Source organism: Pseudorca crassidens, chromosome 2 (genome assembly GCF_039906515.1).
Source record: "Pseudorca crassidens isolate mPseCra1 chromosome 2, mPseCra1.hap1, whole genome shotgun sequence".
Classification (NCBI taxonomy): domain Eukaryota; kingdom Metazoa; phylum Chordata; class Mammalia; order Artiodactyla; family Delphinidae; genus Pseudorca; species Pseudorca crassidens.
This window is the reverse complement of record NC_090297.1, coordinates 110,154,803-110,174,898: the sequence shown is the minus strand read 5'-3', so window position 1 is coordinate 110,174,898 and position 20,096 is coordinate 110,154,803. Positions and strand designations below refer to the sequence as shown.

Sequence of the window (20,096 nt, the reverse complement as noted above, 5' to 3'; positions counted from 1 at the left end):
TGTTGTGTTCCTATCTTGCTAGTTTTTTGGCATAGGGTGTCCAGCACTGTATCTTGCTGGTCGTTGAGTGAAGCTGGTTGCTGGTGTTGAGATGGAGATCTCTGGGAGATTTTCACTATTTGATATTATGTGGAGCTGGGAGGTCTCTTGTGGAGAAGTGTCCTGAAGTTGGCTCTCCCACGTCAGAGGCACAGCAGTGACTCCTGGCTGCAGCACCAAAAGCCTTCATCCACACGCTCAGAATAAAAGGGAGAAAATATGGAAAGAAAGAAAGAAAGATAGATAGAAAGGAAGGAAGGAGGGGGCGAGGGAGGGAGGAGGGACGGAGGAATGGAGGAAGGAAGGAAGGAAGAAGGAGGCAAGGAAGGAAAGAAAGAAGGAAGATAAAATAAAATTATATAAAGTAAGATAAAATAAAATAAAATAATTAAAATAAAAAATAATTATTAAGAAAAAAAAAATTTTAAAGAGAGAAAAAACAAAAACGGACGGAGAGAACGCTAGGACAAATGGTGGAGGCAAAGCTATACAGACAAAATCTCACACAGAAGCATACACATACACACTTCACAAAAAGAGGAAAAGGGGAAAAAATAATAAATCTTGCTCTCAAAGTCCACCTCCTCAATTTGGGATGATTCATTGTCTATTCAGGTATTACACAGATGCAGGGTATATTAAGATGATTATGGAGCTTTAATGTGCTTTTTCTGAGGCTGCTGGGAGCGATTTCCCTTTCTCTTCTTTGTTGGCAGAGCTCCAGGGGCTCAGCTTTGGATTTGGCCCTGCCTCTGCGTGTAGGTCGCTGGAGGGTGTCTGTTCTTCGCTCAGACAGGACGGGGTTAAAGGAGAAGCTGCTTCGGGGACTCTGGCTCACTGAGGCCATGGGAGGGAAGGTTACAGATGAGGGGCAAGCCTGCGGCATCAGAGGCCGGTGGGACGTTGCACCAGCCTGAGGCATGCCGTCCGTTTTCCCGGGGAAGTTGTCCCTGATTCCGGGCCCCTGGCAGTGGCGGGCTGCACAGGCTCCCTGGAAGGGGGTTGTGGATAGTGACCTGTGCTTGCACACAGGCTTCTTGGTGGCGGCAACAGCAGCCTTAGCGTCTCATGCCCGTCTTTGTGGTCCACGCTTTTAACCGCGGCTCGCGCCCATCTCTGGAGCTCCTTTAAGCAGCGCTTTTAATCCCCTCTCCTCGCGCACCAGGAAACACAGAGGGAAGAAAAAGTCTCTTGCCTCTTTGGCAGGTCCAGACTTTTCCCCGGACTCCCTCCTGGCTAGCCATGGCGCACTAACCCCGTGCAGGCTGTGTTCATGCCGCCAACCCCAGTCCTCTCCCTGCACTCCAACCAAAGCCCGAGCCTCAGCTCCCAGCCCCGCCCGTCCTGGCGGGTGAGCAGACAAGCCTCTCGGGTTGGTGAGTGCTGGTTGGCACCAATCCTCTGTGCGGGAATCTCTCCGCTTTGCCCTCTGCACCCCTGTTGCTGTGCTCTCCTCCACGACTCCAAAGCTTTCCCCCTCCACCTCCCACAGTCTCCGCCCGTGAATGGGGTTCCTAGTGTGTGGAAACCTTTCCTTCTTCACAGATCCCTCCCACTGGTGCACGTCCCATCCCTATTCTTTTGTCTCTGTTTATTCTTTTGCCCTGCGCAGGTACGTGGGAACTTTCTTGCCTTTTGGGAGGTCTGAGGTCTTCTGCCAGCTTTCAGTAGGTGTTCTGTAGGAGTTGTTCCATGTGTAGATGTATTTCTGGTGTATCTGTGGGTTGGAAGGTGATCTCCGTTCCTTACTCTTTCACCATCTTCCCGATCACCCCCTATAAGAATTTTTATATTTCACTTATCTTTTCTGTAAGTAATCCTCTTATTGTGCTGTCAGCTCTGTCAGCCCTGTCTGTCCAGGAAGCAGTCACCTGCTCCTCCCATGCTAAAGTCCAAACAGTTTTTCTCCTCAGAATTTCCCACATTTTAACCTAAGTTTCTTTATTTTTCTTGATGACTTTTTGTGAAGTGACCTAACAGCCCATGTACTTTCACTGTCTTGGAAAGACTGCTATGAGAAGTGTATGATTCATTTCATTTTTTACCTCATGTTCTTCTTACTCTCACTAGCACACACCATATGGGATCAGTTCATATTTTTGTCAGCCCTTGAAATCACTCCTTTAAATATTCTGATCTCACATTTAGGGAATACAAAGCTAGGATTTATAAACCCTATTTGCAACTGAAAAGTTAGTGCTGATGGCTATTCATTTTCTTATAAGGACTTAGCCTGACATTTGGGTAAACTGCCACAAGGAGGAATGTGATATTTAAACCAGAGATTTTCCTATTGTCTTAAACAGCTAACCATAGTGTTAGTAAAAGGAACCAGAGATTATATCATATTTTTAATACAGAATAATAAATATTTATAAATGTTATTTTTTCCACCAACAAAATTAACATGTTAGATTTTATTGGATTGGGATTTTTTTGGTATTTAACAATATTCAGAGGAAGGCTTGAGTCCAAATACCTAGGAACAATTATATTGTCCTGTTTCTATACTATGTTCTAAATTTCTGCTTAGATTAACTCTCATTTCACCACATAAAAATAACTGTCTATGATAGTCCATTTTATTATTTCTTTATACCTAATTCAAGTTGGGTGTTCTTATTAGCTTTCTCCTTAAAACTTTTGGAATTGACTTAAAATAGAATTGATATAAAAATTCTTTTTAAAAATGAAGCATGGTGTTAGGGACTGTTCTAATTTCATTATTTTACATGTAGCTGTCCAGATTTCCCAGCACCACTTATTGAAGAGGCTGTCTTTGCTCCATTGTGTATTCTGGCCTCCTTTGTCATAGATTAGGTGACCATAGGTTCCTGGGTTTGTCTCGGGGCTTTCTATCCTGTTCCATTGATCAACGTTTCAGTTTTTGTGCCAATACCATACTGTCTTGATTACTGTAGCTTTGTAGTATAGTCTGAAGTCAGGGAGACTCATTCCTTCAACTCCACTTTTGTTTCTCAGAACACTCTCTAACAACATAAACAAAAATAATCTCAAAATGGATTAAAGACCTAAATGTGAGGCCAGACACTATAAAACTCTTAGAGGAAAGCATAGACAGAACACTCTTTGACATAAATTGCAGCAAGATCTTTTTTGACCCACCTCCTAGAGTAATGAGAGTAAAACCAAAAATAAACAAATGGGACTGAATGAAATGTAAAAGCTTTTGCACAGCAAAGGAAACCATAAACAAGATGAAAAGACAACCCTCAGGATGAGAGAAAATATTTGCAAAGAAAGAAACAGAAAAAGGATTAAACTCCAAAATATACAAACAGCTCATACAGCTCAATATAAAAAAAACCCAAAACAACAACAAAAAACCCAATCAAAAAATGGGTGGAAGATCTAAATAGACATTTCTCTAAAGAAGACATACAGATGGTCAAAAAGCATATGAGAATATGGTCAACATTGCTAACTATTAGAGAAATGCAAATCAAAGCTACAGTGAGGTATCACCTCACATTGGTCAGAATGGCCATTATCAAAAAGTCTACATATAATAAATGTTGGAGAGGGTGTGGAGAAAAGGGAACCCTCCTGCATTGTTGGTGGGAATGTAAATTGATAAAGCCACTATGGAGAACAATATGGAGATTCCTTAAAAAACTAAAAATAGAACTACCATATCACCCAGCAAGCCAACTAGTGGGCATATACCCTGAGAAAACCATAATTCAAAAATGCACGCCAATGTTCTGTGCAGTACTATTTACAGTAACCAATACATGGAAGCAACCTAAATTTCCATCAACAGAGGAATGGATAAAGAAGATGTGGTACATATATACAATGGAATGTTACTCAGTCATAAAAAGAATCAAATTAGGTCATTTGTAGAGACATGGATGTATCTAGAGACTGTCATACAGAGTGAAGTAAGTCAGAAAGAGAAAAACAAATATTGTATATTAACACACGTATGTTGAACCTGAAAAACGTTTGTATAGACAGTCTTATTTCAAAAGCAGAAATAGAGACACGGGTGTAAAGAGCAAATGTATGGATACCAAGGGGGAAAAGGGTGGTGGTGGGATGAATTGGGAGATTGGGATTAACATCTATGTATAAAATAGATAACTAATGAGAACCTACTGTATAGCACAGGGAACTCTACTCAGTGCTCTGTGGTGACCTAAATGAAAAGGAAATCCAAAAGATAGAGGATATATGTATACATATAGATGATTCACTTTGTCGTACAGTATAAAGTAACACAATATTGTAAAGCAACTATGCTCCAATAAAAATAAAAAAAATTAAAAACAAACAAAAAGCAAAGGAAGGATAAAGGATATATAGAAAAATAAAATAAAACCTTTCATGGAGTGGTGTTGAAAATCTTCTAAATAAAATGAAGCAAATGACATCCTCAACCATCAAACACAACTTGAACTTGATGTTTTGTCTTTATTTGATTAACAATTTATTATTTAACTAATTGTATACTTTCTGTCACCTGTGCTAAGTGCTTTATATAGTTTCTTCTTAAAATTTATTTCTCATAACAGTTTAAAAGTAGGTACTATCATTACTACTATGTTATTATCATCACTATCTCTTTTACTACCATCCACTTTTACCTAATTTATCATAGTCTGACCAATTTTAGGATTTCTATCTGTCTGACTTTGAAATCTGGACAAACTCATTCCTCATTAGTTTTTTAAGCTAAGTATGATCCTCCATTTTTTTTTTTTTTTTTTTATTCTGGAGACCTGGAGCTTGCTCTCTTTAGGTTGTCCATTTTTTTTTTTAAACGTCTTTATTGGAGTATAATTGCTTTACAATGGTATGTTAGTTTCAGCTTCACAACAAAATGAATCAGTTATATATATACATATGTTCCCTTATCTCTTCCCGCTTGCGTCTCCCTCCCTCCACCCTCCCTATCCCACCCCTCCAGGCGGTCACAAAGCACCGAGCTGATCTCCCTGTGCTATGCGGCTGCTTCCCACTAGCTATCTACCTTACGTTTGGTAGTGTATATATGAAAAACCTAGGGGTGAAACAGGAATAAAGACACAGACTTACTAGAGAATGGACTTGAGGCTATGGGGAGGGGGAAGGGTAAACGGTGACAAAGCGATTAAGAGGCATGGACATATATACACTACCAAACGTAAGGATCCTCCATTTTTGATTGAACTGTTGCATAGATGCATATGACTGTTGGGGGCCTGTGGCTTTTGTGTGTCAATGCTGAGATGAGGGTGGATTATCATTGGGATTTTTCTTCAAGAAGGATTATATTGAGATGTGATCAAATATCGAGAGAATAACAGTAAAACATCTACCACCTCCAGTCCCAACTTTGATGATTGGCCAGAAATGTTGTTGTAAAACATTTGGTCTGGAATGGAGGAAGAATATTTCCCCTCTAATTAAGGAATAGATAGACTTGTCTCTTGTTCCCTTTTCAAAGTAACATTTTAAGATTCTTTACTCATTAGTAGATATTCTTTGGAGAATCTTTTGAAAAAAAACACAAAAGTAAAAATTATCTGTAATTACACCAGTAAATCACTCTTAGCAAATTATATGCATTTCCTGTCTTTTCTCGAATGTATGTTAATCAAAATCTCATCGTGTTTTACATATGATTTAAAATTATAATTTGATAATATTAAAACAACTTGTAAAAATGCTCTTTGATGATCTTAAGAATTCAACAATAAGAATGTACTGTAATTTGTCCAATTCAGCAAGATTGTGGAAAGTTGGTGGAGAGTGAGCCTGACACTCAGAAATAAAAGCAAAAGGCAGAAATTCAAGGGTACTTGCAGTTACCTTTTTTTTCCTACAAATATCAGGAATATCTTACCATAATTCTCATTTACTTATTTTTATTTCTTCCCTATTTTATTGTGGAATCTTAATTTTCATGATTATTCTGTTCAATGGTGTATAACATATAGTAGTAATATGTGAGATAAAATGTTGAAGCAAAAATTGGACAAAATTTTAAAAAATGTTCTTTCCTGTCATTTTTCTTATAGTAATAATTCATAGTAAAACCCCCAGAAAGCTACAGAATAGAGACAGTAGTCCTCATTGCAGCATTTCATGTAGTTGATCTTGAGGAAGTCTTGAGTGTTCAAGTTCACCACTGCAACCAATAAAGTGACTGCTGCCTGACATGTTGAGGGCACCAGGCTTGCTGTGACTTTGGTGCTTTGACTATAATGATTTGTGCCCTTTTTGAGAGATGTGTCCTCAGCGGGAATGACCCCAGGTATGAGCAAAGCTGGAGTAACTGACACTGCAATCGCATTTGAGCAGTTAATTCTCAAATTTTTTGATGACAGAAATCAGACATTTCTCTAAGGATTTATGTCTAGGATGTGATGTGAAACTATGGGGAGTAGTAACTGATCTGTTGAGTAAAGTTCCTTCTGTTTGTTCTCTGAAATACTCTATATGATCCATCTGGTGATGACATTGCTTGTAGACACCCTTCCTGAAGGTGCTCTAGTCATGGCTCTGTCCCTGGATGGTCATGGCCAATGGTAGTCTGGATTAAAAGCTTTTCCTTACTGACAGGAACAAAACAGTTCTGGGAACCCAACCTGTTTAACTGATGGGATGTGATGCTGGGTTGACTCAGTGATCCTTCACTTTCCAGAGCATAGCTGGTGACTGTTTCATAGGTTTCAAGGGCTTCCTCTTTCTATTCCTCTCCTCCTCATTCTCCTCTTTTTCCTCATTTCCCATTATAAAACCACAGTCCTGAAAAGTTTCCTGATTATTTGACCAAGACAAGGAAGAGCATTTAGCAACATCACTTTAAACTTTTAATTTGCAGCTAGTCAGCTCAACTGACTGCAAGAATTTTTAAAAATATGAAAGAACTAATCACTAAATGCATTGACATGAAAATGTACAAAATTGGACAGTTAGGAGTACACGTTGGGGAGCAAAGGGTAATATGGAAGGTTGAGGAGACTGGAGGGCTGAAGGAGAAGACAGAAAATGAGCATGAAAATACATTTTTAAAGTTACTGTCTTTTAAAGACCTAAAACATATCTGGAAAGAGTAAAAGAAAGCAAATAGATCAGCCCTAAGTTTGTAATTCACCTAGATTTCAGACTTTTAGTGCTCTGATCCTCTCTCCCCTCCCCAAACCTACTCTCAGTCACTTATATGTGATGGTTTGAGTCTTAAATGGTATCTTACATTTATTTTTGGTTTCACACAATTTAAATCTGATATTTATTGGTGGAATAAAAATATTTATTTTCTTGATAAAGGAATTTTAAGCCTATGACAGCAGTCTAGGGGAGTGTTGGGGTCAGGTGAGATGGGACATCCTGATTCTATTAAAAATGTGTTACCACATTCTACAGCAACATAAAGCCAGTGTTAAAATTTTTTCTTAAATGAGACAGGGCCGCTCACCAGCCATGACCCATAAGAAAAGTTTCAGTGCCCAAGGGGAAAGAGGATACTTCAGGTCCAGGACTGAAAAGGCAGAAATGAAATCTTTTGCCAGGGTTGGAGAACATACTAGGGCATTGTTTCCTGAACTTCAGTTATTCCCTAAAGACTCATTATATTTGTTATAATTACACATCACAAGTATCATGTAATATTAATATTTTTTACTTTAAATTCACTTTAAACTAACTTTTTGAATTTTTAATCGGCCATAGGGAATCAAGTGCATGAAATGGAAGAAGAAATATTCAATTTACATATATATATGTATATATACATATATATATGAATAGAGAGAGAGAGACATACACACACACACACAGCAAGAGAGAGACAGAGAGAAGAGACAGAGAAAGAGACAAATAGAGAGAGAGAGATTAGGAAGGCTGGAATGAGGCCTTCCAGCCTCATGACTATATGAGGCCTACCCACTTACAGAGGGCAAACTCCTTTACTCAGGGCACTGTTTTAAATATTACTCTCATCCAAAAGCATCCTTAGAGAAAAAGCCCGAGTAAAGATTGACCAAATATTTGAGAAAGCTGTTCCAGTCAAGTTGACCCATAAAAATTTTCAAAAATTCCTTCCAGCACATGGACAAATTGTATGAAGAAAGTAGAGCACAAAATAGGTTAATTTCACTTATATTCTGCTGTGATCAATATGGAAGAATCTAAACATAGGATAAAATTATAATAAAATTATTATGAATGATTAAGAAGTAGGGTATGTATGGCAATTAACATGAAACACTGAATTATTAATAAAGAGATTTCAACTATCCCTTGAATTTACCCCTAGATGTGATGAGAATCAATGTGTTTAAATAATTCATAAATAATAAATAGATTTAAAACTAGTTATTTGAATGGCATTGCATATTAGAGAGGGTTTCCAATGATTTCAAAGGGACAGGAAGCCAGAGAATTTAAACATTCCTGTGAGCTTTCTTCAAAAGTTGAAGAATCCGAAGAGGTCCTTTGGGAGAAATTAGGAAGGAGCCTGTGCTATGTCATGTTTGGGAGGTATGAGTAAAAGTCTTGGTTTCTATTGTAAGTCTAGGTTCTGATCTGCCAGCTGATTGGAATTATGGTAGGTGATGTTACGCTTTTAGTGAAATCCTTGTGGGTGGAAGTGAAACAGATTTATAAAGTTCATAGGAATCTGACTGTTAGATGTTCTTAATTTGAAGGAGCAAAGCAGTGAAAGGAGGACCCTAGAGGTCAGCACTTTACTAAACGTATCTAAGTATCCTGATGGGAAGTCATCTGAGATCATCTGCAAACTTCCCTCAGTCCATTTTAGGAGAGTAGAAGAGATTTCACTTAACAAGCTGTGGATCAAGACGAAGTGTATTGTAAGAAGAACTTGAGATAAAGAGAAAGGTGTCACCATGTAGCCAGGCCATTTTCAAACCAGTATGGACTACAAAATGGCGACATGTTAAAGTGCAACTAAGCAGGCAGTTTTAGAAGTCAAGGAAGGTGAAAGATAGAAAAGGGTCATCTTCCCCAATCAAGAAATGGAACGTTTGTCTGCAAGTTAGAGGAGCTTCAAAATCCTCCCACTGCCATAAACCACTGAAACGGAGAGCTAAGGCAGGGACTCTGTGAGTCATGAGAACATAATCTAGTGAGGAGATCCTGGCGCAGGACATTTCCTGTTTTCAGAGTCCCTGCCAAGCCAGTTATGGATGGATTTGCATTTGGTTGGGAAACGACTGAACCAGGCCAGTTTTGGTAACTCCACTTCCCCCTGGGTGGGGCAGCAAACCCCAATAAAAAGGGCCTCTGCTGCATGACAGTGACAGCTATCCTCCTGCTACTCGAGTTCCGATTGACTTTGGAGAACCTGGTGAGTATGATTCTTCAGTTCAACTTTGTTCTCGGGCCCCCGAATGTTGAGTTTATGCTAGAGACCGCAAATTTGATGAGTCCAAAGTTACGATCAAGGGTATAATGTTACTTAGTGGATGGGAACCTGGAATCTGGGCACAATGTTATATTGTATTTACTAGATTTCTGATACCTAGTTTGAATTCCTGTATTGAACAAGAAATTAAAAGGAAATTTTGACATGAAGGGATAAAGAGTAAAGTATTTACCTTTTTCTGTGTCTTTCTGTTGGATCTCTGCTGTGATTTCAGAGGCATTAATCTTAGAAGGTGTGATGCCCTTACATTCATCCTGATTGCACTTTGCTTTGTACATAAGTAATCGTGTCGGGACCTCATGAGAAAAAATGGTGATAGAAATTGCTTGTGAGTTTGCCCAGGATTTTAGAACTTGTGATGGCCTTTTTTAAAGATGAGGTTTTCATTAAAAAAAGAAGAACAAAGAAACCAAAAGAGAAAACACTGCTGGTTTCTTTTAAAAAAAGATATTTTCTTTGGAAATGTTGTATGAGAAAAGAGAAGGTTGTCTCTGGGCTGATGAATAGATTTGCTAAAGAACGAGAGAGGTCAGAAATTCATTAAAAGGTATTAAAGAGATTAACACCCATATTTAGAGATTGGAGAGATCCTTCTATTTGAGTTGTCAAAGCTTTGGGTCTTCTCTCTGAAGGAATTCCTTCTGGTGAACATGGTCATATACTTTCTTTCAGATATTAAGACTCCAGAAAGATGTCTTCTCAAGAGCAGCAGTGCAAGCAGCAGTGCAAGATACCTCCAGTGTGCCCAACAAAGTGCCCTGATCCTTGCTCACCTAAAAAGGGTACAGACCCTTGCCAACCTATAAAGTGCCCTGAGAAATGCACTCCTGTGGCACCTCCCGAGCAATGCCAGCAGAAGTGCCCACCCAAGGACAAGTAACAGCTTCAGGTTTTATCTGCCTCTGGAAAGGATAAGGACAATCAGCTCATCTAGTTCCACAGCTCCATCTTCATCTTCTCTTCAAAGCCTATCATGGATACAGGAGAAGCTTTCCACCCTTCAGCCTGCAGTGTGCGTGTGGGGATTCCTGACAATCAGAGGTTTCCTATCTGAGTCTGCTATGCTGCTTCCCTCTGGGAGGTATCCGAAAAAGCATCCCAGAGCCTCAGAGGGAAGAGCAGTATCTCTCCTCCTGAGCGCCCTCTGAGGATTCTCCCACTGTCTTCTGTGTGTGTCTGTCATCTAGGCAGCGGTTTCTGCCAGATGAGCAATTGTTACTTATCCTCCATTTCCTGAATAAAATACAATTTTTTTTGTGATGGTAAAAGTATTTTGTTTCTTTGAAAACCTGCTTTTAGCAATATCATATCATAATTTTGGTTGATTTCTACCCTTCTTCGATCCAAATTTCAGGCTCTCACAACCAGTGTTATGTGAATTTTGAGTTATATCGATGATTATTTGTATATAATTTCAAATCCAGGTTATTTTCTTAATTATTGCTTGATTGATTTGAGGAACAAATTATTTAACTCCTCAGAAGTTCAATCCCTTTACTAAAATGTGGGGAAAATCACCTTTACAGTGCCAACTGGCTTAGGCATAAAATTTACATGAATGTGTGTAATTCAGTTGCCACAATGCTGGGCACATAATTAGTACTTTGTGAGGTGGCAAGTCATCATTATCTCTGTCATCATCACTGTCACCACCATCACCATGTTTGCTCTAGCAGGAAAGAGGCTCAGACATACCGAGCACAGCACATACGGAGATTCTTAAAGTATATTACACTTTCATATTCTGTGTTCCTTTTCTTTTCCAACTTAACCGTATTTATAACATCATGTGACATATTAAATGCTTTGGGAAATTATTGGGATATTCTGCATAAAATTATAGTAGTTCTGAATTCATGGGTAGTACAAATAAAGGGGAGTGTAAAGGGTCCTTGTCAGGCAAAGTGCTGCCTGCTCTCCACGTACACAACACGTTCTTCTTACTGCAAAACTCAACAACCTCAGTGTCTTATTATATTTTCTCACATCTGAAATTACTTTCCTGACCGATTTGACCCCACTTTGGGGGGACACTTGGGTTTCCAATGTTTATCTAGATTTACAAAATGACTGTTGCTATGCAGCTTGTTTTCTAAGTGTATAGCTTACAGATCCAGTAAGCCGTGAAAAGGGTTGTGTTCTTTAAGCATATCTCTTCTTGTGGTCCTAGAAGTAAAGGAGTCCAAGATGCCAGAACTGCAGGAAAACAATGATGTCCAGATTACTGCCCAACGCTTATCAGACTATTACATGAGGGAGAAATCAACACTGATATTTGGGAGTTGTCTCTCCTCTAGCTAGTGTTATTTGACCTGACACAGAAATTACTCTTTGAGGTGGGATCCTCCTGTAACTAATCTTAAAATTATGCCATTGGCTTAGAGTCTGGAGGTGGTTGGCAAGGAGTCTGATATTGGAAGCCATAAATGTGGTGATACATTTGATTCAATGGCAAAATGTTTGCAGTAATGGTTGTCCATGGTATTCTGAGATGCAGACCAAATATTGGTCACTTGTTGATTTGACCAGGGTATTTCAATTAATGTATGTTCAGAAAAAAATTTCCAGTTGGCAGGTCAGAAATAAAGAAAAATGGAAAGAAAATAATAGCCCAGATATTCAGAAGCTTGATGAATTAGGAAACTCAACACTTGTAAGCCCTAAAGTGTAAGATATGTGATTAGAAGTGGTTTTGAACTTGAAGTCCAATTTCAGTTGACTGTAACAACAGAGAAAAGAGGCAGAAGTGGTAGTCTATCCACCTATGTGTCAGGGAGCCTCATGGTAGTTGAATTATGTTCAGGGATCAAGGCAGGAATTTAATCAGGCCAGAAAATTACTTCCAGAAGAGGACCTGAGTGAGGTCCGTGGGACACAGAAATGATTGAAAGAATGAATTATGTCGGGTGTCTAATAAGTTTTTGAGGGAATTGACAACTAAATAAAGTATGTGCCAATACAAAAAAGACTGATTTTTCAAGAATTGTAACGACTTTCCAGCCCTCTTTTCCCCACTTTCCACACTACCTACTTCAGATGTGGTCAGTATAGGTGACTAGAAGGGATTATCCACTGTGAGGTGGATACAAGGCCCGCAGAGAAGAATTGTTAAGGGAAGCTCTCTCAGAGAGTAGTATCAGAGCCTAAGAGAGGCAAGGAGGACAAGGAACACAAAGATTCTGAGACTTTCTTACGGTTTTGTAGGATGGTTTTTCTTTCACCTTTTCCATCTGATATTATCGAGGTCTTATTGACAAATTCAACTGGACATATTTGTGGTGCATAATGAGATGATTTGACATATGTGTACTTTGTGCAGTGATTACCACCATCAGTCACTTAATACATTAATCACTTCACCATTAACTATTTAAATATGCCTATGTCCGTGTAATTGTGTGTGTGTGTGTGTGTGTGTGTGTGTGTGCGTGATGAGAATGCTTAAGGTCTACTTTCTGAGCAAGTTTCAACTACACAACTGAGTGTTATTAACTAGACTCACTATGATGTTCCGTAGACTCCCAGAGCTTCTTCATCGTATGATGCAGGTTTATATCCATTGTCCAACATCTCCTCTTTTGCCGAACCCCTCAGCCCCTGCTGACCACCATTCTAGTCTCTGTTTCTGTGACACCTTTGAGTTTGGAAACACATTCCTAAATAAACAATGGCTCGAAGAAGAAATAACAAATAAATAGAAAATACTTTGGGATGAATGAAAATGCAAATAAAACGTAGAAGACCTTTAGGGATAAATGTGATGCAGTGCATAGAGAGCAACTAACGGCTAGAGGTATCTATGTTGCAAAAGATAAAGGATCTCAGATCAGTAAGCTGAAAGACATGTATGCATGTCTGTGGGTTTATGAAAAGAGAAAACACCTAACACTAAATAGAGCAAAATATAAGCAGTGATTTTTCTTGGCAGTTTATTAGATGTGTTCATTTTTGAACAACTTTATGTTTTCCCAATTATATGTTATATACTGTAATTTCATTTTTATAGCCATTTATTATAATATTTAAATGGTTTATAGTAGTGAAGATGTGGCTGAGCTTGAGAGAAAGGTTAGGTCCTGGTCTTCTGGCACATGCTTATCTGGTGACTCTTCTCAAATCTCAAGTGTCTCCTCTTTCTCTTCCTCTCCTCTTCATTCTCCTCTTCTTCCTCCTTTTCCATTATAAAATGACATTCCTAAGAAGCATCCTGATTAATTGCCCAAGACACGTTACTAGGCCAGTTCTTCCTTCAGACTGCAGGTAGAATATGAAAGATAGGAAAGGATTATTACTAAATGCATGGGCAACATGTCAGAGTACCAACTTGGACAGTTATGTTGTATATATGGGGCAGTGAAGGTAATATGGCAGGTTGAGGGTTCTGGAGGGTTGAAAAGGAAGACCGAGAATAAACAGTGAAAACCTTTTCGTATTACTGTCTTCAAAGCCATAAAACATGTTTGGAAAGAGCAGAAGAAAGCAAGTATTTCAGATGAGCCCTAAGTCCATATTTCATCTAGATTTCAGACCTTAGTGCTCTGATCTTCTCTCCACTCCCGACCCCACTCTCAATCACTTATATGTGATGCTGTGAGTCTTAAATGGTATCTTATATCTATTTTTGGTTTCACACAATTGAAACCTGATATTTACTTATGGAATACAAGGGATTTATTTCCTGATAAAGGAATTTTAAGCACACGACGGCACTCTAGGGAAGTGTTCATGTCAGGTGAGAGGGACATCCTGATTCCATGAAACGTGTGTTCCCACATTCCACAGTAATATAAAGTGAGAGTTGCAACTTTATTTCTAAACCAGACAGGGCCCTTCACCAGCCACGGCCCATCACGAGAAGCTTCAGTGCCCAAGGGGGCAGCAGAGAAAAGAGTAGTGCTCAGGTCCAGGAGAGAAGAGAGGAACTGTAGAAGAACTCTTGACAGCTGAATCTCTGAAAAGGTAGAAATAAGGTATTTGGAGAACATGCTAGGGCACTGGTTCCTGAACTTCAGTTATTTTCTAAAAGTTCATTATATTTGTCATAATTCCACATCAGAGGTGTCATGTAATAATAGTATTTTTTACTTTAACTTCACTTTATAATAACTTTGAAATGTTTTAATTTAATTGACCATACGTAATCTTGTACATGATAAGCCAGATGAAATATTCAAATTAAATATTGCAAGGTATAAATATATATATATATATATAGAAAGAGAGAGAGAGAGAGAGAGAGAGAGAGAGAAATGTGTTACCGAAAGTGAGAGACAGTGTGAGAGAGAGATAAAAAGAGAGAGAGAGAGAGAGATTGAGAGAGAGAGAGAGATTACAAAGTTTGGTAAACTCAAAATCTGCAGAGCTGAAAGCCTGCTGGAAGCCCATCCAACAGGGTAATCGTCTTTTACCTCGGTGACGGTCAGCCTTGTTCTATTGAGGAGGTCAGTGGATTGGAGAGGAATTCCCAGCTTAGAGAAGGCAACCGCCTTTACTCAGGCCACTGATGTAAATAATACTCTCTTGCAAAAGCATCCTTACAGAAACACCCAGAATAATGTTTGACCAGTTAACTGGGGACCATATGCCAGGGAAGCTGACCCATAAATTAACCACCAAACCTTCCTTCCAGCACACTGACAAATTCTATGAAGAAAGTAGAGCAGGAAATAGGCTTATTTGACATATGTTCCACAGTGAGCAAAATGGAAAATGTAAAACGTAGGTTAAAATTTTAACAAACTTATTATTAATCATTAAGAAGTGGTATATGAATGGCAATGAACTTCAGTGACTGCATTTTTAATAATGGGATATCAACTTTCTCTGTAATTTACCCCTAGACTTGATGTGAAACAAAACATGTATTTAAATAATTCGTAACTATTAAATACATATAAAATTAGTGACTTGAATGGCATTGCATATTAGATAGGGTTTTCCAAAAATTTCAAAGGAACAGGAAGCCAGAATATTTAAACACTTCTCTGAGCTTTCTTCAAAAGTTGAAGAAATCCAAAGAGGTCCTTTGGGAGAAATTAGGTAAGAGCAGGTGGTATGTCACGTTTGGGAGGTATGAGTAAAAGGCTTGGTTTGTATTGTAAGTCTAGGTTCTGATCTGCCAGCTGATTGGAATTATGGTAGACGAAACTACGCTCCTAGTGAATTCCTTGTGGCCGGAAGTGAAACAGATTTACAAAGTTCATATGAATGTGACTGCTGGATGTTCATAATTTGAAGGAGCTAAGAAGTGAAAGGGGGTCCCTAGAGGTGACCACTTTACTAAACGCATTTCAGTATCACGGTGGGAAGTCATCGGAGATGATCCGCAACCTTCCCTCAGTCCATTTTAGAAGAGGAGAAGAGACTTCACTCAGCAAGCCATGGATCAAGAGGAAATGCATTATAAGAGGGGCTTGAGATAAAGAGAATGGTGTCACCAGGTAGCCAGGCCTTTCTCAAACCAGTATGTACAATAAAATGGCCACCAGGTCAAGTGCAACTAGGCAGGCAGTTTTAGAAGTCAAGGAAGGTGAAAGATAGAAAAGGGTCATCTTCCCCAATCAAGAAACGGAACGTTTGTCTGCAAGTTAGAGGAGCTTCAAAATCCTCCCACTGCCATAAACCACTGAAACGGAGAGCTAAGGCAGGGACTCTGTGAGTCATGAGAACATAATCTAGTGAGGAGATCCTGGCGCAGGACATTTCCTGTTTTCAGAGTCCCTGCCAAGCCAGTTATGGATGGATTTGCATTTGGTTGGGAAATGACTGAACCAGGCCAGTTTTGGTAACTCCACTTCCCCCTGGGTGGGGCAGCAAACCCCAATAAAAAGGGCCTCTGCTGCACGACAGTGACAGCTATCCTCCTGCTACTCGAGTTCCGATTGACTTTGGAGAACCTGGTGAGTATGATTCTTCAGTTCAACTTTGTTCTCGGGCCCCCGAATGTTGAGTTTATGCTGGAGACCCCAAATTTGATGGGTCCAAAGTTACGATCAAGGGTATAATGTTACTTAGTGGATGGGAACCTGGAATCTGGGCACAATGTTATATTGTATTTACTAGATTTCTGATACCTAGTTTGAATTCCTGTATTGAACAAGAAATTAAAAGGAAATTTTGACATGAAGGGATAAAGAGTAAAGTATTTACCTTTTTCTGTGCATTTCTCTTGGACCTCTGCTGTGATTTCAGAGGCATTAATCTTAGAAGGTGTGATGCCCTTACATTCATCCTGATTGCACTTTGCTTTGTACATAAGTAATCGTGTCGGGACCTCATGAGAAAAAATGGTGATAGAAATTGCTTGTGAGTTTGCCCAGGATTTTAGAACTTGTGATGGCCTTTTTTAAAGATGAGGTTTTCATTAAAAAAAGAAGAACAAAGAAACCAAAAGAGAAAACACTGCTGGTTTCTTTTAAAAAAAAGATATTTTCTTTGGAAATGTTGTATGAGAAAAGAGAAGGTTGTCTCTGGGCTGATGAATAGATTTGCTAAAGAACGAGAGAGAAGTCAGAAATTCATTAAAAGGTATTAAAGAGATTAACACCCATATTTAGAGATTGGAGAGATCCTGTCTATTTGAGTTGTCAAAGCTTTGGGTCTTCTCTCTGAAGGAATTCCTCCTTGTGAACATGGTCATATACTTTCTTTCAGATATTAAGACTCCAGAAAGATGTCTTCTCAAGAGCAGCAGTGCAAGCAGCAGTGCAAGATACCTCCAGTGTGCCCAACAAAGTGCCCTGATCCTTGCTCACCTAAAAAGGGTACAGACCCTTGCCAACCTATAAAGTGCCCTGAGAAATGCACTCCTGTGCCACCTCCCGAGCAATGCCAGCAGAAGTGCCCACCCAAGAACAAGTAACAGCTTCAGGTTTTATCTGCCTCTGGAAAGGATAAGGACAATCAGCTCATCTAGTTCCACAGCTCCATCTTCATCTTCTCTTCAAAGCCTATCATGGATACAGGAGAAGCTTTCCACCCTTCAGCCTGCAGTGTGCGTGTGGGGATTCCTGACGGTCAGAGGTTTCCTATCTGAGTCTGCTATGCTGCTTCCCTCTGGGAGGTATCCGAAAAAGCATCCCAGAGCCTCAGAGGGAAGAGCAGTATCTCTCCTCCTGAGCGCCCTCTGAGGATTCTCCCACTGTCTTCTGTGTGTGTCTGTCATCTAGGCAGCGGTTTCTGCCAGATGAGCAATTGTTACTTATCCTCCATTTCCTGAATAAAATACAATTTTTTTTGTGATGGTAAAAGTATTTTGTTTCTTTGAAAACCTGCTTTTAGCAATATCATATCATAATTTTGGTTGATTTCTACCCTTCTTCGATCCAAATTTCAGGCTCTCACAACCAGTGTTATGTGAATTTTGAGTTATATCGATGATTATTTGTATATAATTTCAAATCCAGGTTATTTTCTTAATTATTGCTTGATTGATTTGAGGAACAAATTATTTAACTCCTCAGAAGTTCAATCCCTTTACTAAAATGTGGGGAAAATCACCTTTACAGTGCCAACTGGCTTAGGCATAAAATTTACATGAATGTGTGTAATTCAGTTGCCACAATGCTGGGCACATAATTAGTACTTTGTGAGGTGGCAAGTCATCATTATCTCTGTCATCATCACTGTCACCACCATCACCATGTTTGCTCTAGCAGGAAAGAGGCTCAGACATACCGAGCACAGCACATACGGAGATTCTTAAAGTATATTACACTTTCATATTCTGTGTTCCTTTTCTTTTCCAACTTAACCGTATTTATAACATCATGTGACACATTAAATGCTTTGGGAAATTATTGGGATATTCTGCATAAAATTATAGTAGTTCTGAATTCATGGGTAGTACAAATAAAGGGAAGTGTAAAGGGTCCTTGTCAGGCAAAGTGCTGCCTGCTCTCCACGTACACAACACGTTCTTCTTACTGCAAAACTCAACAACCTCAGTGTCTTATTATATTTTCTCACATCTGAAATTACTTTCCTGACCGATTTGACCCCACTTTGGGGGGACACTTGGGTTTCCAACGTTTATCTAGATTTACAAAATGACTGTTGCTATGCAGCTTGTTTTCTAAGTGTATAGCTTACAGATCCAGTAAGCCGTGAAAAGGGTTGTGTTCTTTAAGCATATCTCTTCTTGTGGTCCTAGAAGTAAAGGAGTCCAAGATGCCAGAACTGCAGGAAAACAATGATGTCCAGATTACTGCCCAACGCTTATCAGACTATTACACGAGGGAGAAATCAACACTGATATTTGAGAGTTGTCTCTCCTCTAGCTAGTGTTATTTGACCTGACACAGAAATTACTCTTTGAGGTGGGATCCTCCTGTAACTAATCTTAAAATTATGCCATTGGCTTAGAGTCTGGAGGTGGTTGGCAAGGAGTCTGATATTGGAAGCCATAAATGTGGTGATACATTTGATTCAATGGCAAAATGTTTGCAGTAATGGTTGTCCATGGTATTCTGAGATGCAGACCAAATATTGGTCACTTGTTGATTTGACCAGGGTATTTCAATTAATGTATGTTCAGAAAAAAATTTCCAGTTGGCAGGTCAGAAATAAAGAAAAATGGAAAGAAAATAATAGCCCAGATATTCAGAAGCTTGATGAATTAGGAAACTCAACACTTGTAAGCCCTAAAGTGTAAGATATGTGATTAGAAGTGGTTTTGAACTTGAAGTCCAATTTCAGTTGACTGTAACAACAGAGAAAAGAGGCAGAAGTGGTAGTCTATCCACCTATGTGTCAGGGAGCCTCATGGTAGTTGAATTATGTTCAGGGATCAAGGCAGGAATTTAATCAGGCCAGAAAATTACTTCCAGAAGAGGACCTGAGTGAGGTCCGTGGGACACAGAAATGATTGAAAGAATGAATTATGTCGGGTGTCTAATAAGTTTTTGAGGGAATTGACAACTAAATAAAGTATGTGCCAATACAAAAAAGACTGATTTTTCAAGAATTGTAACGACTTTCCAGCCCTCTTTTCCCCACTTTCCACACTACCTACTTCAGATGTGGTCAGTATAGGTGACTAGAAGGGATTATCCACTGTGAGGTGGATACAAGGCCCGCAGAGAAGAATTGTTAAGGGAAGCTCTCTCAGAGAGTAGTATCAGAGCCTAAGAGAGGCAAGGAGGACAAGGAACACAAAGATTCTGAGACTTTCTTACGGTTTTGTAGGATGGTTTTTCTTTCACCTTTTCCATCTGATATTATCGAGGTCTTATTGACAAATTCAACTGGACATATTTGTGGTGCATAATGAGATGATTTGACATATGTGTACTTTGTGCAGTGATTACCACCATCAGTCACTTAATACATTAATCACTTCACCATTAACTATTTAAATATGCCTATGTCCGTGTAACTCTGTGTGTGTGTGTGTGTGTGTGTGTGCGTGATGAGAATGCTTAAGGTCTATTTTCTGAGCAAGTTTCAACTACACAACTGAGTGTTATTAACTAGACTCACTATGATGTTCCGTAGACTCCCAGAGCTTCTTCAGCGTATGATGCAGGTTTGTACCCATTGTCCAACATCTCCTCTTTTGCCGAACCCCTCAGCCCCTGCTGACCACCATTCTAGTCTCTGTTTCTGTGACACCTTTGAGTTTGGAAACACATTCCTAAATAAACAATGGCTCGAAGAAGAA

At 39.2% G+C, this 20,096-nt stretch overlaps 2 long non-coding RNA genes across 2 annotated transcripts; both read left to right on the top strand.

The window, feature by feature from the left end:
* The first annotated feature begins 9,127 nt into the window (after positions 1-9,127).
* LOC137219378 (uncharacterized) lies at positions 9,128-10,704 on the top strand. The gene is made up of 2 exons (XR_010941101.1): positions 9,128-9,358; positions 10,109-10,704. It is a non-coding gene; the product is annotated as an uncharacterized lncRNA (long non-coding RNA).
* A 5,400-nt stretch (positions 10,705-16,104) lies between these two features.
* Positions 16,105-17,685, top strand: LOC137219377 (uncharacterized). The gene is made up of 2 exons (XR_010941100.1): positions 16,105-16,335; positions 17,090-17,685. It is a non-coding gene; the product is annotated as an uncharacterized lncRNA (long non-coding RNA).
* Positions 17,686-20,096: the final 2,411 nt, after the last annotated feature.